Below are 18,055 nucleotides of genomic sequence, written 5' to 3' on the forward strand. Positions count from 1 at the left end.
TAAATAACTGTCTCGTTTTAAGATATTCATGAAGGATTATGGACTGAATGCAGACTTGTTAAGGCTAGTTGCATTAAAACAGAATGCAACGGTGTCCTGGGCTCTGTGCCGTAGGGGGGCCCACTTAGGTCCTTTATGGTATAGCCTTCATACAGGGACTTCATGGAGCCGAGAACATAAAATTTTGTTCTGGGCTCCATGAATTTAAGTGCTGGCCCTGCATGGAAGTAAATCACAAATGTAACATATTATTTAAAAAGCATTTAGATTAAGAATGTCGCAGTCATGACATTTTGGCTGGTGATTATTTGTCATATAAATAGTTGCTATTAATGATAGTAACTCTTGGTAATATATTGGATATTTGCAATTGCCATGTAAGAACCAGGGCCATAGCTAGGAATTTTATTGTGACTTTATATTGCTCTTAGTGGGGCTGGGAATCGATACAGATTTCCTGATTCAATATGATTCCGATGAACAAGCTCTTAATTTGATTTGATTACGATTTCAGTTTAATTTGATTCTAATTCAGTTTGATTCAGTTCTGATTAATTTAGGTATATTTCAGTTATAATGTCCATTCTCAATACCAATTTCGATCAAAATACTAACTAATTTGAGTAAGTTCCATCGATATTCACGTAAATATTCAGAAATTGAAAAAGTAATGAAGTGTAACATAAAACTGCCTAAATTACTGGTCTTCCTGCATGATAATAATACTTGAATGCCCGAGTGTGACTGCTGTGTGCATTTTACATTTCCCTTTTTAATTTGTAACTAGTAGCGTCTAATAAACAACAACCAAAAAATTCTAGAGCTGTAGAAAGTCACATTTTTTTTTTTTTTAATCAAACTGATTATTATGTTTCCAGGAGTGTTGGTTAATTAATGTTGTTGAGGCGCTACAGACATTATATCAGACATTAGCATAATTAATTCTGATTTAAAGTAATGGCCAGCATCATCCAATCACTGCCAACCATGTTAAAATACAATTATACATTATAAATTCTGAATCTAAGTACTGATTACCATTATCCCATATCTGCCAAACATGTTGGATGGTCCAAACATCTTCTGCAGCCTGAAACTGAACCGTTGGTTGGATTTTAGGAGTGGATGCACTTAGCTGCATAGAGAGCTATAGGATGCTCCCTTGTTCCCTATTTAGTGAATGACTTAACCTCCAATGTGCTGTCTGTCTGCTCTGGTCTCAGAATAATTCGAACTGCATCTTATTTTCATTCTAACTCCATATAAATCCTCTGAAAGCAACATTTTTTAGCTTTTGGATGAACCCGTTGATTCTCAATGTGAAAATGCACAGTAAATATAGGATTTCTAAGGAAAAAATTAGTGAAACTACACATTAGTGTACATTGTGTTTCACAGCGTGCCATTTCAAGATAAATCACTCAAATGTAAAAAATGGCATATCGGATGAAACTAGAGACACTAATCTTTTGACTCAAACAGGTTTAAATGTAAAAACTTAAAGTGGTTTCTTACTAGATGTAGTTTTGTGGCTGTTTCTCCCAAAGACAAACTCCGCTGTGGTCGGCGTCATGTTGTTTGATCACATGTCGCCATATGTCAAAATTTAACCCTTTACTGACAGCCCAGAGTGTTCTAAACTAATATCAGTCGGTTTAAGTGAATTTAAATTATGTGTTGCGTATAGTGACATCAAAATACAATGTCTACGGCTCTGTGCATCTGCACGCAAGTCGAATGAGATTAACAACATACTAGCATAGGTGAATTACGGACCAGGCCAATGAGGCCAGTGCCCAGGGCTGCAAGGTCTCATGGCCCATCTACTTTAAAAACAAATATTTAATGAGTTTTTATTGAATTGAAGCAACATGTGCTAACTTAAAATTTCATTATTTTATAGTCAAATCGTGTTGAAAATGTGTGTATCAGATATGATACAACAGGCTTTTGCGGTATATCTCTCAATCATCATTCCATTCCATTCATGTCCACCACAATAAAATGCTTTTAAAATATGGACATATAATTTTTAAAGATAAAGATTTATTTTACATATGCAGCTTGCTCTGTCATTATATAGAACTTGTGGTTTTTATACATATCTCATGGTTTGTTATTATAATGTGATCTTACTACATAAAAAAAGGTTTTTCAATGTAACTTTTTTCAAACATCAATATAGTGTTTGGTGTATAAAAACATGATAATTGATAAAAAAAAAAATAATATTGCATTTGAGGTGCTGAATTGTAATGTCATACATTTCTATAGAGCAAGGAGAGGAAGTTGTCATGGCCAAACTCTGAAACATTTGGCATCTCTGAAAAGCCCAGGGTGTTCTCTTAAGATACACAAACTATATACCATTCATTGCTATAACTGCATGTTTGCCCTACATTACAAAAAATAGCTTGGTTCTGGTGGTTTGGAAAAATAAGATTTTGATATTTAATTTTGTGTGGTAAAAAAGTACTGGTTAAACTAGATCTGGAAAGGCTCCAAGATGTTTTGTCTTTTTTGAGACAAAATATAATATTGGTTTGACAAAACCTTGCCTTAAAGTTTTACATTGTTTTAAATAGGGTATAAATAGTGTATAGGGATGATCACTTCTGAATGGAATGCTGATGAGTTAGGAAAGATATGGCAGCGCAAGCCAGAACTGCCTGAACTCTTTCCTGAGTTTCACCAAACCTAGATGCTGTAAGAGCCTATATTTTAATTTTTCGATATTTAAAGTGTTTGATGAATTTAAAATATTTCATAATTTATTATTGCCCCTTTAAATATATGCACGTTTACACATTTTGTTACATGCTTATTTATTTATTTATTTATTTATTTTATTTTTTGTATGCATAATTTGTAGTATTTACATTGAGTTTATACTGATATGTATAACAAATGCTAAATTAGTATTGTCTCTTAAAAAGACAGTGGCTGTTCAGTGAACAGTTGAGCGGTTTCTTTACCACATCCAATGTGTTTGAATGAATCTGACTGTAAATAGAACGGGTATTAAAAGAGACTTAAATAAATAAACAAAAATGGATTGCGTGGATCTCAGCTTTAAAAGATAATTAAATCTAATTTCATTTCATTTAGGGGGGGCCCTAAATGAAAATTGGCCCCGGGGCCCTTGCTAGTCATAATCCGCCCCTGCATACTAGACAGCGGCAGGTCTATTAAGCTGCATTTACACATAAAGTCCAATATTTTAATACAAATTTGCAATTTGATAAAAAATGTTGTCCCGATGTTTACGTTCACTTTAGTATTTTACTGCTTATTTGTATTCCACAACTTTGTGAACGGTCTCAGAGCATACGTGCACACAAAGTACACACTCATAAGCTGCCTGTCAGTCAAACAGCATCTTGCGAGTTAATCTTTTATAAACTGTGTGAAATTTCTTGTCTGTTCAATGTCTTGTCTTTTCTCTTTCCTGTTTATTTTCAGCTGGATCAAACTGTTAACAGATTAAAAAAAGATTAAAATATTAAAACTACTTGGATCACATAAAGCATTATTTGTGAATTAATTATTTTTTATTTTGTCATAAAATAATGTACATTGAATTAATCAGACTTACTGTAGACTTGTTATGGGCCCCTAGAATCGTGTTCCTACCTTTCAGCCCATTAGTGACAGCCCTTGTGAGAGTGACTGTGATTTGTGTTCATCGTGACTCCACAAAGTGTTGGTGAATTATATACAAATAGTATACATCCTTTAAGTTTACTACACCTTAAATATCCCATAACAGGCCTATAGATGACAAAAGTGGTCAGCGTTGAGTCTCAATATCCATCACTCTCTGCTTAAGGCTTTAGTTGCAGTTTAAAATTTGCACTTACATACTCATGAATTCTGCAAGTACATGCTTCATTAGTTTTGTAATGGTTCTTTATAGGAGTCATTCTAGGAACTCTGGTATTGTTGAAGTGGGGGTGTGTGTGTTTTTACAGGAAGTCTGTGTGTGTCTTTCCAACACTCATTGTCACACCCCCTTAACTAATTTGTTATGTAAAACATCAAACAACCCGGCTGATATTGCTTCAGTCTAAGATGTTTTGGAGCCTTCGTACGGAGGTCTGGAGGAAGACAGAGACATGAGAGGGAATAGAGTTATCATAGAACTGCCTGTATTTGTTTCGTGCACACCATGACAACATAGTGATACTGTTCGGCACAGTGGGGAATTCATTGCTCCATAAAGACTGGACTGAGCACACCCAATGCTCGTTCCAAACATGTGAGCTTAGGCTCATAACATTCTAATATATCATTTATCCAAAATATGCATATTAATAAATACAAAAATATATATAGTACATGCAGTCCTTCTGCTATATTTACCAGGATTTGTTTGAAAGGAAACATTTGAAAGAAATAGTATTTTAAAAACAATTAGATAAATGGAAGAAACAACATGTTCAAAACATGCTCAAAATGAATGGTGATAAAGCGTAGCATATCAGATAGCAGTAATTTAAGGGGCTCTTAAAATACACACGTTATGTATGTGTATGTCTGTGTGTGTTCAGCCCACCTAAAGTGTGTGACCTACACCCTACTGAAAACACCCCAACACAGTTGCCTTGTGTTTGCCTAAATCCGCTACCGACTTAATTATTTTTCAACACACTGACACATGTGCAGACTATCTATACACACACACACATGTTGGTGTGGCTCTCCTTATGAGGACTCTCCATAGACAAAATGATTTTTATACTGTACGAACTATAGATTCTATCCCCTAACCCTACCCCTAAACCTAACCCTCACAAATTTTTTTTGCATTTTTACATTTTCAAAAAAACATCATTTAGTATGTTTTTTCAAGCGATTTGAATTATGGGAACACTAGAAATATCCTCATAAACCACATTTATAGCATAATACCCTTGTAATTACCAGTTTGTAACCTAAAATAATTTCCTCGTAAACCACTTAAACCCACCACACACACACACACACACACACACACACACACACACACAAAGTCTTAAATCCTGATACCTAATTTGGGAGAAAATGTTGAAATGATCTGATTCAAATTTTTGTAAAGACCGTGATTTCCAGAACTTAAAAAATGTATTTTGATGGTTGAAGTTTTTTCAGCTCTAATGAAAGGCAGCTTGGGCTACTCCCCTCTGCTCTGGCCAAAGCACCACAGCTCAACTCTCATACTGGAGAAACATTGAGAATCTTGTGTTGTGTATATATTTAACACTGTGACACAAGTGGCGCACACGCTTTCAAACACTGGCTTACACACATGCAGAGACTTGCTCACATGGTATTGGCTATTTTATTCAATAATATATGAAGTATAATGTTGTTTCCTGTGCTCTAAAATACAGAAGGACATTTTTAATACAATTATATAGAAGTCATATCAAGGGCTCCCATGGTCATGGAAAACCTGGGAATTTTAAAATGGTGATTTCCAAGTCTGGAAAAGTCATGGAGGTTTATTAAAATCTAATCGGAGGAACAGTTCACCCAAAAATGAAGAACAATTCTGTTATGTTTTACTTTTTCGGCCCAAACCCATATGACTTTCTTTCATCTGTGGAACATAAAAGTAAATTGTTTAAAAGTCTTTAGAGGTTTTATTTGCCATATTGACAGTAAATAGTGACTCCAGTCTGTCAAGCTCAGAAAAGGACAAAAAACACCATAAAACCATGATCACTTTGTGCAATAAACACTAAACAGACCAAAATTTAAGGTCTTATTCACTCTCAAATCAAATCTTCTAAAGTGCTAAAATCAAATACGGTTGATGTCAATAACATAAAATCTCCTTGGTTCTCATTGCGTCTTGTGACCAAACTTGCAACATGACATCATGACGGTAAAAAACAATAAGGTTTGATGTTCCTTTGTCGAGTTTGATAGACTACGGTCATTATTCATTGTAATTATGGCAAATAAACTCTGTGAAGTTTTTTTAAATTCATCTTTTGTAAATTAATTTCATATGGGTTTGGATTAAAATAAGGGTGTGTAAATAATGACAAGATTTTAATTTTTTAATGAACTATTTCCTAAGTCATGGAAAATCATCAAAAATTTCAATATTGAAATATACTCACTGACTATGGTCCTAATAAAGTGCCCAACATGGTCTTCTGCTGTTGTTGCCCATCTGCCTCAAGGTTTGACATATTGTGCAGTCTGAGATGCTATTCTGCTCAATACAATTGTACAGAGTGGTTATCTGAGTTACTGTAGCCTTTCTGTCAGCTCGAACCAGTCTGGCCATTCTCCGTTGACCTCTCTCATCAACAAGGCGTTTCTGTCTGCAAAACTGCTGCTCACTGGATGTTTTTTGTTTTTGGCAACATTCTGAGTAAATTCTAGAGACTGTTGTGTGTGAAATCTCTGGAGATCAGCAGTTACAGAAATACTCAAACCAGCCCGGCTGGCACCAACAGTAATGCAAATTTGGGAGATCAAATTTTTTCCCCATTCTGATGGTTGATGTGAACATTAACTGAAGCTCCTGACCCATATCTGCATGATTTTATGCATTGCAAAGCTGCCACATGATTAGCTGGTTAGATAATAGCATGAATAAGTAGGTGTACAGGTTTTCTTAATACTTAGTGCTCAGTGAGTGTATATTTCAGCGCTTCTTAGCTCTAAAATAGGGGGGTAAAATGTAGGGCTGCACTATTATGACAAAAATGATAATTGTCGATTATTTCCCTTGCTAATGTAATTGCAATTAATTTAGATTAATACAATTTACATTAAAATACTTATTTGGGGTGGATCAACTGCATGCCTTATTCTTTATTTTGGCTATACATTTAAAACAAGCTGAGAACTGTGTTCCTGAATTTACTGCTGTTTTTTACATCAGTAAATCAATACTAGTTACCTAAATGGTCAACTTTGGCCCTCTCAGAAGCATAAAAAACAAAGTTATTCAAATTTTGAATAAATCATACTCAGAAGCAAGCGATGGACATGTCTCTGATTGGTTAAAATGATCAACCACTGTAAATACAACCCCAATTCTGAAAAGGTTGGGACAGTATGAAAAATGCTAATAAAAACAAAAATGAGTGATCTGTAAATTATATTCACCCTTTGCTCTATTGAAAGCACTACAACTACACATTATATGATTTTTACCTTATGAATTTTTTTCTTTTTAATGTACAGTAATTTCAAATCAGATGATTGAAACATGCTCCAAAAAAGTTGAGACAGTCAAGGGTTTACCACTGTTAAACATAATTTCTTCTAATAATACTTATTAAGCATTTGGGCACTGAAGACACAAGTTTGAAGTTTGTTTAGAAAGTGGAATTTTCCCCCATTCATCCATTATGTAGGTCTTTAGCTGCACAATTGTACGGGGTCTTCATTGCCGTACGGTGTGCTTCATAATGCGCCACACATTCTTAATTAGAGACAGGTCAGGATTGCAAGCAGGCCAGTCTAGCACCCACACTCTCTGCTTACGCAGCCATGCACTTGTTATACAGGCAGTATGTCTTTTGAAGTTGATCTGCTGGAAAATTCCAGGACGTCCCTGGAAAAGACGGTGCTGGATGGCAGTATATGTTGCTCCAAAAGTTTTACATATATGTCTGCATTCATGGTGTTCTGACAGATGTGCGAGTTACCCATGCCATGGGCGCTGACACACCCTTGGCCCATACAGACACTGGCTTTTGGACCTGATGCTAATAACAGCTTGGATGGTCTTTTTCCTCTTTGGCCCAGAGAACTCGCCGGCTGTGTTTTTCAAAGTCTTAACTTGTATCTGTGGATGCAGTGGCGAGTGTTGTTGACTAACAAAGGTTTAATAAAGTTATCCCAAGCCCATGTTCATGATATCCATCACAGATGAATGACGTTTTTTAAGACAGTGATGTCTGAGGGATCAGAGATCACGCATATTCAGAAGTGGTTTTCATCTTGCCCTTAACGCAACGTGATTTGACCAGATTCCTTTAATCTTTTAACTATATTGTGCACTGTAGAGGGTGAAATTCTTCCAATTTGTCTTTGGGGAACATTGATCTCAAAGTGATGGATTATTTGCTGAAGCATGTGTTGGCAAACTGACAAGTCTCGAATGATCCTTTCTCTTGAAGGACTAGGCTGTTTTTGGAGGCTTCCTATATACTATGACGTGATTGCCTCACCAGTTTAACATCTCCTGTTTCACATCACCTTGTTATTTTAACTCGTCAAATTGTTATTAGTCTTAAATTGCCCTTGTCTCAACTTATTTGGAGCATGTTGCAATCATCTGATTTGAAATGACTGTACATTTTCAAAACAACTATTAAATTCACAAGGTAAAACATCATATAATGTGTAGTTGTAGTGTTTTCAATATAGCAAAGTGTGAATATAATTTAAAAAACACTCCTTTTTGTGTTATTAGCATATTTATACTGTCCCAACTTTTTTGTAATTGGGGTTATAGAAAATTAAATGGAACATTTTGACACAACATGAGTAGACCTACATGAATTGCTATAATTTACACTTTTAACAATAGGTTAATTGTGGCAGCTATAATTGTAATCTTGATTATTTATTTGATTAATTGTGCAGCCCTAATAAAATTATTATTAAAAATCCTTCTCCAGTAATCATGGATATTTGGAAAGGTCATGGAATTCATTGGACAAAAAGTGTAGTATCCCTGTCAGTATGTCATACATACTGTAGGCTGCTGTGTCAACATCACAGGCTAAAATATGGGCTCTGTAAGATAGCATGGGGTTTCTGATACTTTCGCTTTTACATGGGTTTTGTAAACCATTGGTTTATTTGTTTAGTTTCAGTGTAGTTTGAGTAGTTTTTGATGAAGTGTCCAAGTGCATATTTCACAGTTATATGAAATCAAGCCAGACTGCCTCTAAATGACACTCAAAATTAGATTGTTTCCAACTGAAGGACAGAACACAAGGCCACATGACATTTTCTATTCAAATATTCAAACTCGAGAGACCTGTTTCCCATCACAACTAAGATCTTATTTAAAACCTCCAGCAGTGGAAAATGCATTGGATCCAGAAGGAATCAGAATAAATAAATGACACTTTATTTAGCTGTCAACAGGGAAATCTAGCCTCAAAATCCACTCACTTTCTATTTATAATCTCAAACTGAGAACTCAGACAATGGTGGATTGAGATCCTTTATTTCAATATACAGATAGTAAAATGACAAACTTTGATTTCCCCCATTCCATGACATTTTCATTAGATGTGTTATTGGCTGCACTGGGGTACGGATGAGAACATATTACAGTGTAATCCATTCTGTCAATTGGATTACGATCGGCTGAGAATTACCCAGTAATAAATGAAAATCTATAGGGAATAAAGACAGAGTGTAGGATGCAACGACACACTGCATAATGAATTGGCTAGGTCAATGTTGTTTAAATTCTCACACAAACACATTGGTAGTCTTTATTTTGCCATTAGTTTCCTCTGTTACAGCTGCTGGATCAGGCTATTTGTTATATTTTATAAAACTGTACACACAGTACCAAACTTTTTTTTTTTTTGTGGATTTTTCCCCTTTTTCACCCAATTTGGAATGCCCAATTCCCAGTGTGTTTTTAAGTCCTCGTGGTCGCGTAGTGATTCGCTTTAATCAGGGTGGCGGAGGATGAATCCCAGTTGCCTCCGCATCTGAGACCATCAACCCGCGCATCTTATCACATGGCATGTTGAGCGCATTACCACGGAGACATAGCGCGTGTGGAGGCTTCACGCCATCACTGCGGCATCCGCGCTCAACTCACCATGTGCCCCACCGAGAACAAACCACATTATAGTGACCACGAGGAGGTTACTCCATGTGACTCTACCCTTCCTAGCAACCGGGCCAATTTGGTTGCTTAGGAGACCTGACTGGAGTCACTCAGCACGCCCTGGGATTCAAATTAGCGAACTCCAGGGGCGGTAGCCAGCGTCTTTTAACACTGAGCTACCCAGGCGGCCATAGTACCAAACTTTTAATTTATAACTGCTCATGCTCTAGTTGTGTGGTTGTGTGTGTGAGAAAAATATTTGTGTATATGTGTGTCCTTAGCTTTATTTTTAACTAAGGACACGGGAAGGTGTGGTTTATTTGTTCTTTAATACACTTTCAGAACATATCAAGACATATCATTAACAAGAAATCTACCAAAATGTAGCATGGTAATGTCGTGCACCATAGTTGTACCATAATGTTCTTTAAAGTACTTTGAAGTACCAAGTTAATACCATGATATACAGTATAAATATGGTATATGTTAATATATACCAAAGTACAATTGTGATACCTTCACTGTACCGTAGTACCACCACAGTACTTATTTGTAAGGGATTGACCAAGATTATTATATCGTTCCACTGAAATATAAAGCCAAATCATGTTATGCCATTGCTCATCAGACAATAGGGCTGCATTACTTTTTTTTAAATGTTAAAACACTTCACGCAACACACATATACCTCTCTTCTCTTTCACACACAGGTGATATGAATGGTGTGGGTATTTTGTTTCAGTTTCGCTATCTCTTTCCAAGGCCTGCGCTGATCTCGAGTGCACAGTCTACGTAACACACATCACGACATCAGTAATACCACTAACCCACTTATACAGCTAAGGGCTTACCACTCAGTGGAAAATAAGCATGAATTTTAAAAGGAGAAAAATGGTGCCCTTTACTAACAAACAATACAAAACAATAACATTAATTCCCTCTCCTCATTTGAGTTCCACTTGGTTAAGTATGGCAGTTAAAAATTCCCCATTATCTATGAACATGCCAGTAAGAAAGTGCCAGTAAGAAAGAATGTCAGTTTATTAACTATGCCTCATCTGTTGTTCATGCTAAAATGTGCCATCGTAATCACACGGAAGTCGGCATGTTGTTTCCATGAGTTCCAGTACCCTAGGATCGGCCACATTATAATGAATCACTGAGAAGCGCTATCTCCTATCAGACAATTTTGCCTCAGCTGCTGTGTTTACCTTCCCTTGTGGTGTGACAGGAAGCATGTTGCGTCAGCAACATGGGAGACCCGGGTTTGGATCCCGCGTTAAAACCAGGAAGTAATCTCATTCGCATAATCAGTGATGAGCACGATTCAGAGGTTGCATTTTCCCTCTAACATCAACTTTTTACTCCACTGATGATTAGGTTTAGGTTTGGGATTTGGGTTGGGGGGGTTCAGTTTAAAAAATATTAGTGCTGTCAGTCGATTAAAACTTTTATTCGCGATTAATTGCATCTAGTTTTTGTAGTTAATCGTGATTAATCACAGATTTTAAAAGTGCTGAAATGTTACACTATGTATACTTCTTTTCTTGCCAAAATTCATTTTTATTTCCATCTTAAGAAAGAAAACAAAACAATATTTAGCAATATAATGCTTTGTTAACATTTTCCAAACAAATCCTTCCACAATATAAAGACAATACATTAAAATATCACCAATTCAAATAACATTAAACATTTCCCAAGGTCTAAGTGGGAGGTTGACTAATTGCAATGGGCATTAAATCTCTTAAACTCAAATCATCCACAATATTAATTTGCTGGTAGACTGTGGCTATCTGCTTTGTTATGGTGATCATGCAGTTGCGTTCATAATTCACGCCAGGGCGGGAATGCGGTGCTTTTAAACTCACCAGGAAAAGCGCTTGCAAACAAAATGTCTCATTCTGCGTTTTGGTGATAGTTAAGATTTGATGTGCTTCTGTGGTAATTAAAATGTGGTCACATCTGGGCTTGTTTGGTACATCAAATGGTTTTAAGAGGTCTTTTCTCCATAATTTTATCACTGCCAGGGAAGTGCTGTCAGAGATTCTTTTATTTACTGAGATAACCTCCATGGCTCTGTCATAGGAGAGAGCATAACGGTCAACTAGTGTGTTTACTGTTTAGACAGCACCGCCCGGTACCGGCTATAGAATGTCTATGGGACCGCTGTGTTATGCTATTTCACGCAGAATGTAGGCTCACCATGGTAGAAGTGCTCTGGTACTGTGGTGTGTGCATCAGTGTAATGACTCCAGGTGGACACATTACAAAGGTTTCGCCCTTCACACCAGTGTTTAAGCTGTATTAACGGTAAATTCGTTAATCGTGATTGAGAAAAATTTAACGTGTTAAACTTTTTAAATTAAGTGCATGTGTTAACGCGTTAATTCTGACAGCTCTAAAAAAATATGCATTCCTCTTTACTATATAACAGCCTGTACAGATGAAAACAACTCACTTTTGGCACCCCTCAGTGGACATTATACTCTGGAAAATGGAGCTCACACATGCCTATACACCTAACAACACTTGGGGCAGTGTTTTGAATTTCAGTAATCACAGACCGATTTTGGTGAAAGAAAAGTCAACCTACTGTTTCCGATTTCACTGTGAGATCAGTCTGATCGTGCCTTCTTAAGTTATAAATGAAAGCAACTGGATTATTTAACAATATTTTTCTTGTTTTGTCTCAAACTAGTGTATCTTGCCATGCACCAGTTTAACAAGATCCATGCTGATCTTGGCTGGTTTATGCTGGTTTGGTGGTGTTCTAGTGTGAAGCTGGTTGGCCAATAGTAGGTATACATCCCAGCACCCCAAGCTGAAGATCAGTATGCAAAACATAACGTATGCTAGCCTCCAGCAATGGTCTTTACACGGTCAATTTCAGAATTATTTTTTCTCTATGAGATGTCTTATTAGTTCCTTATAAGCACTGTATTGGTTTTGGCTTATGCTTCCTATCCAGATTATGAATATGATTATGTTTTCTTTATAGTTATTAGTAATATGTTTGATAATGATGATTAATGATCATAATGGCTAATAATGGATTATTTGATCTGCTGTTTAAAACTATAAACACATTTCTCTTTGCTCCGTACTTACCACTGTAATTCTTCTACCTACTGTGTGTGTGTGTGTTTGTATGTGTGTTTCCTTTTTTTTGTGGTTTAGAAGATTGTATTCACTGCATCAGTTCTGTTTGGCCAGTTGCCCAGGCTTTTCATGTGCCGTGGTTTGGATATTTCTTTATGTGCTTGTTCAGAGATGTGTTTTCGCACCATATACCATTCTCTGTGTTGTGTAGACAGTCAAGTTGCTACATGTCCATGTTTCTTTTATTGTTCTGGTCCTCATTAATTTGTGCTCATGTGTTAGTTATTGATTGAGTTAGTGTGTAATTGCACGATCATTTGAGACACTTAGCAGAAGGTGGAACAAAAACACTCTGTCCTGTGGTGCAGTGAAAGCTCAGGACTCTCAAGGTGAATGTCAAGCCTGGAGCTTTTGATCATCTGCCAATTGAAGGTGATGATGCTGGATACTGGAGTGTTGTTCTGTTCATCATTGATGAGAGGTTCATTACCAAAGGTCTGGTGACACTATACAGTTTTGTTTTCTGCATCATCTGCATTGCAGCATTGTCATACTGTGTTTATGATGAGGAGACTAGTTGGCAATAAAATTAGAGTGTTGTTTTTAACACATTTTAGTCCCTGGAAAAAGTATCAAGATTGTGAGATTTGATCAGTACTGGCTCTAGTCTCTCGTAGCTAGACATATGACTACAGTCTAGGATCTATAGCAGCTTCAATTGGCCAAGAACTGCCCATTTAGACAGGAAAAGCCATCTAACTGTTAAGTGACCAATCACTGTTTTGTCATGACAGGTTGTTTAGGGGTGGGGCTATCAAAGATGTATCATACCATAAAAAAGACCGACATGGAGAAAGAAATAATTTATAGGCTTGGGATCGATGCCTTTTTCACACATCGATAATTGGAAGATTTTACAGATGACTATCAAAAATATGAAATATTATGTAAGTAAATGTCTCAGCAAGTGTCCTCAAGCAATCACACAGAAAACACATGGGAAAATAGCAGAAAATGTGTAGAGTACAGCACAGAAAACCTTATTATAGAGAATTTCACAGTGCCCAGTGCTAACAGTTCCTTGTTGATGCAGCTGCAATCTGTGCAACCACTTGGCATGTTTATTCACAGTATTCAATATCTTATTACATGATATGTTCAGGTTTTGTTCTGGCAGGTGTGGTAGAAGTTTCTTCATCAATAGTCTGACTGTTGGGTGTTTGATGAAAATTTGATCTCACACAATGAATATGCAGACCGGAAACAGCAGACCCTGACTGCTGGCCAGCCAACTTCCTCAAAACATTCAATCCAGTGCCATATTAGATAGAGTTGAAGCACTGGAGCTCGCTGGTGTTGGCTTAGGCAGTGAGTAGAAGGGTTATATTACCCTTTAGGAATAAAATGCTTCCCTCTGTTGATGTGAGTCCAGCCAACTACATGCCGGTGGTGCTAGATTTTCCCTCCCAGCCTTGAGGAAACATATTTACCTCTGTAGATTCTGATTGGCCCAACACAGATAGCTTCCCAGATTGTTCCAGAAAACTGTGGTCTGGGTATCCCCAAGGTTGTGCAATACTCTGTTCAGATGATAAATGTAAGAATGTGTCAAAGAATTAATTTGGAATGCACAATGCTAGCCTCAGCGTAACACCTGCCATAATCTTGAGCACAAATGTAGCCACATGTTTACATGTTCTTCTTGTATTGCAAAGTTTAGGTTTCAGAGAGTCAGCCATGTCAAGAATGTCCATCCAGTGGATCTGATTTCAAGTTCAATAACAAGACGCTCTCCTTTTTACAGTTTCAGTTGCTCCGTTCACCCTCCCAATTTCTTTCATTCACTGTCCTTCCTTTTTCTGTTGTCTCCCAGCTGAAAGAAGCAGCTTCAACTTGCCTAAGGTGCTTTGCTGGTCTTAGCTGGTTTCAGCTGGCCAAGCTGGTCTTCAGCTGATCTAGATGGTCTCCCAAATTGGCCAACCTAATGCTTAGCTGGTCGGCCAGCTGAACTCCCAGCCTGATCAGCTGACAATTGCCCAAAACCCCTCTTAAACCAGCGAAACAGACTTGGCCAGACTGAGAAAGAAGCTAACCACCACAGGCTGGTTTAAACTGTTTGTTTGTTTTTTCAGCAGGGCTGCTTATCTCCCTCCACCATAATTTTTCCATGTTCCATTTCTCCTAGTCCAATCCATTCTTTTATTAGGGCTTCTTATAGAATACTCTCAGCTGTCTTTTTATTTTGTTTTCTAATTCTTCTGCTTTTCATGTTGAGAATCTTTGCTTACTTTTGCTCAAGCACCCAAAGTGAAAGCTTCAGTGTTGAACATGTTGAACATTCATGCCCAAGGTGCTGATGGGGTGTCCCTCTGGAACAATTAAGCCCAGGTTGCTCAGGGGGCGCTGTTCCTGGAATTGTTCTAGTGTATGTTGTTTTGATGAAAACATCCTCTGAATAGCGAAATTACAAAATCATTATGCTTCAATAGGGACTGATGGTATCAGTTCAATAGGGACTGATGGTTAGTATGTGGCATGTGTTTGATCATGAGAGCAGTGTTGCATGCAGACATTCCTTTGCCTCTCTTTCTCAGGTGTTGTTTGCTGTCTGCAGCTGAGCTAAATATACCAGCAGGGTGAAAGACACACCCTGTGATGCCCAGCATAGAGGAGTTCTTATCACTAAGGGGTTTGGGTTACATTCTTCAGCAGTTGAGGGGCAAAAGTGTTCTTAGATTAGAGGGTGCTTAAATCATGGTTGAAATTTAGATCGGTTAAAAGTGTCATATGCATCAGACTAAGTGTAATTTATGCACCACTAGTGTCACCAAACAGAATTACCAAATAATTACTTTAAAAAAGTTTCCCGAACACTTCCCCCATTTGCCATTTAATCAATATTTGCCACTTCATTTTAAGATGCATATCTATAGTATTAGTGGTCAAATTAATGTAATTAAAGCAGCCATGACTTTTATTGAAAATCACTATTTTTCTTGATGAAATGAACAGTTCACTATTGTTTACAACAACTCTACGCTGGATGTGTGCTGCTCGCTTACCTTAATAAGTATTTGTGCTTTTAAGGCCCCGGTATAATTAATACGAATTAAAAGAACAAACGAGTGTGGCATCATTTTGAACAAAATCTGGCCAAATCAAAGGTGTTTTTGTGTTTGTTTCGGTGTTTTGTAACAGCTTGCCTGCGCAAACATTTAGGAAAATTTCGTACCAACTGCTGAACACCATCTTACTGCTATTGGTCCACGTCATTGTGGTGTGAACTGGAGCTCCACCTACTTTGAGGCCGACAGCTAATTCTGTTTACATTGTTCAGTCAGTTAAGATCAGTCAACGTGAACACACCATGTGCAGTTATAAGCGAGCTGGTGCAAACTCGCCGACATCTGTACGATTGTTTGTGTAGAGAAACTTTCCAAGAAAATGTCATGTAATTTTTGTTTTAATTAGTTCACAAAAGAAATCAAATCTACTTAAGTATTTTCAAGTGTCCAGTCACACTGTTGTTTGATATGCTGCTGCACTCATGTGCCGTCTGCAGTGAGTTATTCCAAATCTTTTCAAAGTGAGATATGACTCTTATCATCTGTATCTTTTGTCTGTATTCTGCCCATTAACACTCATTTATACACCCATCTTTGCAGTAGTATCAGTGTCATCATAAATTACAATAACAGAATGTAACCCGTGCATATAATGGCCACATATAGCGTGTTAGCAGATTAGTACCATTTATGCAGAATGTAAACATGACAAATTACACATTATCTACTGCATATATTACTTTAAATCATCACCGAGTGGTTAGAACAGCTTCTTTGTGAATTCAACTCAAAGAATTAGGCGTGTGTAACGTATGCTGGAACTGCTGACAATGATGACGAGGACGTGAAGATGAAGAACCCAAGTGCAGTTTATTTATAGAACGTGAACTCCAATAACCCTGACTACAAAACAAAACATGAACATGGACTTGACAAACACATACCATCACATACAATACTCGACCAACAGACAATGCAAACATGAGGGCTTAAATACAAGACATGGGAGAACATAAACCAATGAACAAACAGAACTGATAACAAGATAATTAAACAATAAACCAATGAAAACATGACACATGAACATGGAGGGAAAACAGAAATCACATGGCTAGGGAAACAGGAACGCATGACATGAAACAGGAACTAGAATTTCAAAATAAAAGACATGAATCAACAGAATACACCTGACATATCCCCCCCACTAAGGGGTGGCTCCTGACACCCCAACACATAAACAAAACACGTAATACATGACATAATTCAAAGTTCTGTAGGGAGCGGGGGGGGGGGTGTCTTGAGGCGTGGGGCGTGGCGAGAAAGGGCGAGGGGCATGGGACCAGGGCAAAGTCCGTGGGAGGTGAAGCCATGAGAGGCTCGAGGGGCAGAGCCATGGAAGGTGGAGCCGTGAGAGGCTCGAGGGGCGGAGCCTTGGAACGTGGGGCCGGAGAGTAGCCGAAGACTCGAAGGGTCAGGGTGGAGCCGATGGCAGGGAGGACCAAGGTGATGCTAGAGGCTCGGAGAGCCAAAGCGGAGCCAGGTGACTGACAGACCAAGGAGGAGCCAGAGGGACGAGGGACCCCGGCACAGCCGACAGGCTGAAGGACCGTAGTGGAGCCGAGGGAACGCCGAGCTGAGGCAATGTCGAGGGACCGACAGGCCAAAGCGAAGTCCAGGGCTCAGAGGGTCCAGGCGGGATCGGAGGGCCGAAAGTTCCCCTTGCCTGCTCAGGAGAACTAAAGGTGGGTATAAGGGTGGGAACCATCTCCAGGTCCCACCGCTCAGGTGTGGCTGTGACGTGGCATGGAGCGGGCTGAGGCGTCGCTGCGACGAGGCATGGAGCGGGCTGAGGCGTCGCTGCGACGAGGCATGGAGCGGGCTGAGGCGTCGCTGCGACGAGGCATGGAGCGGGCTGAGGAGGCGGCCATGTCGTGGGACTCTGGCTCGGCGGCGGCCATGTCGTGGGACTCTGGCTCGGCGGCGGCCATGTCGTGGGACTCTGGCTCGGGATCCGCCTCCCCCACAGTAAATGGGGAACCGATGAATCGAAGGGCAAGGTCCAAATCTAAAACAACCC

General features: G+C 38.4%; 1 protein-coding gene across 6 annotated transcripts in view; it reads left to right on the plus strand.

Moving 5' to 3' along the window:
• Nucleotides 1-18,055, plus strand: part of LOC127422752 (actin-binding LIM protein 2-like) — a 94,266-nt gene that overhangs the window by 20,757 nt on the left and 55,454 nt on the right. The gene's annotated exons all lie outside the window — the stretch shown is intronic.

This window comes from Myxocyprinus asiaticus, chromosome 32, assembly GCF_019703515.2.
Source record: "Myxocyprinus asiaticus isolate MX2 ecotype Aquarium Trade chromosome 32, UBuf_Myxa_2, whole genome shotgun sequence".
Lineage (NCBI taxonomy): Eukaryota > Metazoa > Chordata > Actinopteri > Cypriniformes > Catostomidae > Myxocyprinus > Myxocyprinus asiaticus.